We start from the raw sequence: 5,184 nt of genomic DNA, 5'->3' as shown, positions 1-5,184 counted from the left end.
ATTGCAGTAGGGCCTATATCTATTGATACATTTACAAAATAAAATAAAAACAAAAATGCTCATACTTTTTCCACCACTGCCGGCGGAGCAGACAGACAGACAGACAGACAGACAGACAGACAAACAGCACCGCCGGCCTATCGCACGCACGCACGCGTGTGGCCGACCCCCCGCTGCCTTGCGCCCGCCCTGACTTGTCCCCGTAGCGTAGACAGTGTCCTGCCCACCCGACCCACCGAACCGCAGCACAGGCTATACAGCAGCAGCACAGCACAGCACAGCGCCGGGGTCTCCGACTCCGATCGTCTCTTCTCCCCCAGCCAGGAGCCTAGGACCCGGCAGCCAGCCAGCACCACCCACCACCAGCAGCAGCAACGTCTCTCTCTGCTGCCACACAGAGTAGAGAGAGAGAGAGAGAGAGAGAGAGAGCGAGAGAGGGAGAGAGAGAGAGCCAATCCGATCCGAGGGGGCTTGAGTCACAGTAGATCGAGTGAGTGGTGTTAAAGTAGGGCAAGCCGCTTCTTTTCTCCTTCCTGCTTCTCTCTCTCTCTCTCTCTCTCTCTCTCTCGGAGGAGCCGGCGCCGGGAGGGAGGACAGCACAGCACAGTACAGTACAGTACAGTTTACAGTTACAGTACACTGACTGGACAGTCAGGAGGGGAGACAAGGAGAGGAGAGAGCACCGGCCGGACCGGCGTGGCGGGCGGGCAGAGTGGTGGTGGGCATAATAATAAACGGGGGGAGGACGGAACTATAAGCGACCACCCGCTGCAAGGAGAGAGAGAGCGAGAGAGAGAGAGACACCCACCACACCGAGAGGAGGACGGAAAGAGAGAGAGAGACTGACTCCTTCGTGCTGACGAAGATAAAGCTTTAATAGAGCCCCCCCCTCCTCCTCCTCCTCCTCCTCCCAGTGGTGGGTGGTGTCGTTCCGGGTTGTCAGACTAGAGAGAGGAGCAGCGCAGCGGTCTGCTCTGACCCCCGCTGGGTGGGGGGGGGGCAGGGTGGGACGGCAATAATCCAGGAAGTGGTGTGGTGGTGCTGCTGGCACACACACACACACACATACACTGACTGACACACACACACACACACACATACAGAGACGCCGGCTCAGGTGGGAAGGAAGGAGAGGCAGGTGACACTGCACTCACCGGCACACCACGCAGGACAGGTAGAGAGCCTGACTGACTACCGACGGGAGAGAGAGAGAGAGAGAGAGAGACACACCCGCCTGATACAACACAAGGTTTTTATTCCCGTTTGTTTATTTATAGTTTATTATATCGCCTCTCAGTCTCAATCCCCCATCTCTCTCTCTCTCTCTCTCTCTCTCTCTCTCTCTCTCTCTCTCTCTCTCTCTCAGTCTCTCTCTCCCTCCCAACCGCTCTCTCTCTCTCTCTCTCTCTCTCTCTATCAGGGTCACGGGAGGACTAAACCACGTCATGGGTATTCGGTAACTCCCGTGTGACGCGTCGACTATGTTCTCTCTCTCTCTCTCTCTCTCTCTCTCTCTCTCTCTCTCTCTCTCTCTCTCTCTCTCTCTCCCGGTAATACATTTCTCCAGGACAACCGAAACCAGGGCGCTTATTGTTATTATTGTATACTTTAACAAAAAACAAAAAAATGGGGTGGGGGGGGGGGGGGGGGGGGAGTAGTGCAGGACAGGTGCGAGTTTTATATACCTGCGCGCGCACCCGTGCGTGCGTGCGTACGTGCGCGCGCGCAGGTGAGCCACAGCAGCTAGCTAGGGGTCGCCGGGGACGTGACTTGTCTTTCTAATTATAGAGACCGCGCGGCTGTGACATCCAAACCCTGGGACCTGTTCACACGCACCTTACCTATATCCCTCCCTCTCAGAGGCACTCTCACATGCACACTCACCTGCAAATGCAATGCATGCTTGCAGGGCTGCTGCAGAGCTATAGAGCCCCCCCACCCACCCACCCATCATGGCACTATACCCCACACACACCCCCCCCCCCCCCCCCTGTCCTGCACCTGTCCTTGCACACCTCTGGGTACTGTAGTTTTCTGTTTTAAATTGCCTTGAACCTTTTCAACTATAGTTTCTCTACTGGAACAGGATGTTGGCTGTAATAACAGGCATGAGGCAGGCAGGCAGGCAGGCTGGCGGTCCCGGGGTTAAGTTTTGCTTCTCTTTTCAAAGTCGTGGTGGGTGGGGAGGGCTTCGGGCTTGTCTTGTTGTGTGTGTGTGTGTGTGTGTGTGTGTGTGTGCGTGCGTGCGTGCGTGTTTTCTGTGGTGGGCTGACTGGCTGAACCAGCCTAACAGGCTTGGTTTTGTCTGTAGCTGCAGTGTTGTGTTTGGTTTGGGCTTTCTCATGCTGCCTCTTCTTCCTTCCCCTGCTCGGAGGGGTTTGTGTTCTGGTTCTAGAAGACCTGCAGGCAAGAGGGGGGGGGGGGGGTCGCTGCTGGCGTCTCTCTACTGGTGTGTGTGTGTGTGTGTGTGTGTGTGTGTGTGTGTGGAGGGGGGCACTCACTGGATCTCTGACCCTCTCCCGTCGGACCGGTTGACATCAGAGATATGTGACGTAAGAGAGTGGTGTTAACACAATATTTTTTCTGTTGGAAGCTGTCACCCATAATTCAATAGTGTCTCCTCCTATTGCATGCTGGATCATGACAGACAGACAGACAGTGCCCACTTACTGTGTGCCCACTGAACATCCTTCACCTCTATATACGCACACGCAACGCACCAACAACATCCTTCCTCTGTGTTTCTCTGACGTATGGGGTAGGATTGCAAACCAACCCCCCGAAGTAGGAAAAACATGATTTCTTTTTTTAACCCATGAAGACTGTCCTTGAGGCCGATTCTATACGAAAAGAATGCCTTCTAAATCGGTAGTTTCTCATTTCGTGCCAAAGGACCCCCACATTGATACTGATAGCCGCTATGTATTTAGCCGTGGACCCCCCCCCCCCCCATCTGAAAATGTATTGTTGTGCCAGGGACCCCCCCCCCCCCCCCCCAGAAGAGAAGATTTGTGTTAAAAAATATTGAAAAGATTCAAAAATATTCAAACATATAGTACAATGTACTATTATGTTTGAGCTTGTATTCCTTATAAACCTCCGTTCTAAAACGTATGCGGTTATGTATAGCTAAAACCCATTTAAAAACACTTTTCTGGTAATACCAAATATCTAGATTCATGTTGACATGTAATTGGGTTTTCATTATGTTACAATTTAGCTATTGGAAAAAAATAGCAGATCTATACAAGCTTAATTGTATAGGTCTGCTATTTTTTGAAAAATCGTGAAATCTTTGAATATATATATTCTTTCAGAGCCAACGTTTTTTTAACTCAAATCTTTGCTTCTGGTGGGGGGGGGGGGGGTCCCTGGAACAACATATTTTCAGATGGGGTTGGGGGGGGGGGGGGGGGGGGGGGGTCGGCGGCCAATTACATCTGGCGGTCCTCCTTGACATGAAATAGTTTGAGAACCACTGACATAGAAACATGAGGGTTTTTTCAGAAAACCGTCAGGATATTTAGAAGACATTTTGTAGAATCGTTCCCAGGTCTAAATGGGTTAAGGCAATAGGAGACGAGAGGGGGTTGTATTGTCGTGGTTGGCATGGCAGTGCTGTGGCATCGGCGAGTCTCGCCAGCCGGCCTGCTCAGCCAATGCCAGTAAACCACGATAAAAGCAAACGACCTCAAAGTGTTCTGTTGCTTTTTTTTCTTTTTCATCCAACAGCGCCACACAGCACTGCCATTAAATCATTTTTTTTATTTTTTTAAAAACACGGGTTAGTATAGCACAGCAGTGTTCAATTTCGCTAAATTGCGTCGCTTTTCCATATATACTGTACCGAAATAGTTCCCCCATTGTTTTCTGTTGCCATAGGCAACTCGACACCGACCGGCTGGACTGGCCCACCACAAAGTATCACAACAGTATACTGGTGATTTATTCCTTGTGTCAAGGACCTCTGAATTCACAATGCATTTGGGCCACAGACGGCCATTTTGTAAAGGTATGTTGTGCCAGGGACCCCCCCCCCCCCCCCCCATAAGAGAAGATTCGCGGTTAAATCATTTTCAAAATGCACCATGGACGGCTTTTATTTTTTTAACCCATTCTGACCGGGCACCCATTTTGGTCATCATGTTACGCTTTATGTATTGAAAAATAGCAGATCTACAAGCTCATATCGCGCCACCGAGTGGCGCGATACGAGCTTGTAGGTCTGCTATTTTTGAAAAATTCGAAGAACGACTGACATTTTTAGAATCTGATCTCAGGTCAGAATGGGTTCATCAGACCAGTGTGTGTCCCGTGGAAACCTCGTATGAATCTGATCTCAGGTCAGAATGGGTTAAATAGCCTAATGTACAAGCTCTCAACTGTGACTGAGCTTTGTCAGTTCGTCTCTTTTCAGTTTTCAATAGGGTTAAAGTGGTTAAAACTGTTCCTCATTTTGCTGTGGAGTCCCCTCCTCCCACCCCACTGAGAACCATTGATGTATACGTTGGTGTACTGTCACTGTGGTTATTGGCATGGCTTCCGAATGCCTCTCGACCACTCACGGTGCATTGTACTCATGCTTCCGTCACATTCTTGCCCCGTAACCTGATTATTCCCATGCAGTAAATGGGGTTATCGGTGTGCAAATCAATGTTTATTCAGAGGAATGACACTATAGAGATGATTGCGGTGAATTATATTGTCCTTTCTTCTGTGTATATTGAAATAATGAAAAGTAATCCATGCTATTATCATAGTAATGGGTACGGGGGAGTGTGTCGCGGGCGAAATAAGACCCGGACTAACCCATATAGGGCTCCATCTTGCGCCACCCATATCCCTTATCCCTAAACTTTATATGACTTTCTTTTTTAAATGTTTTACTATTTCGAAAATCATTTAAAAATAGTTAAACTAGCCGATCTACATCTACACGTTGTGAGCTTGTATATCGGCCATTTGCCATTTTTTAAATGGTAAAAAAAAAAGGCAAATAAGTTTAGGGATAAGGGGTTAAGATATAGCCCGTAGTAGACTCAGGAGGTACTATAGTAAATGCGGCTGCTTGGGAAAACGGATGTTTTGAGGTTCGATCGCCGCCTCCTCCTCCTGGCTGCGAGTGTCCTTGAGCAAGGCACTGGACTGGACCCCCTAATCTGATCCCGATGAGCGATCTTGGTG

General features: G+C 49.7%; 1 protein-coding gene across 1 annotated transcript in view; it reads left to right on the top strand.

The window, feature by feature from the left end:
* The first annotated feature begins 832 nt into the window (after positions 1-832).
* The window catches only part of zbtb7b (zinc finger and BTB domain containing 7B), a 42,128-nt gene continuing 37,776 nt past the window's right edge, over positions 833-5,184 (top strand). Inside the window, 1 exon segment of the mRNA XM_080768369.1 lies at positions 833-1,249. The gene's annotated coding sequence lies outside the window, so the exon portion shown is untranslated.

The sequence above is a fragment of the Protomyctophum bolini genome (genome assembly GCF_963924005.1).
Source record: "Protomyctophum bolini genome assembly, chromosome: 7".
Lineage (NCBI taxonomy): Eukaryota > Metazoa > Chordata > Actinopteri > Myctophiformes > Myctophidae > Protomyctophum > Protomyctophum bolini.
Note: the sequence above shows the minus strand (reverse complement) of the source record. Positions and strands in the feature narration are given on the sequence as shown.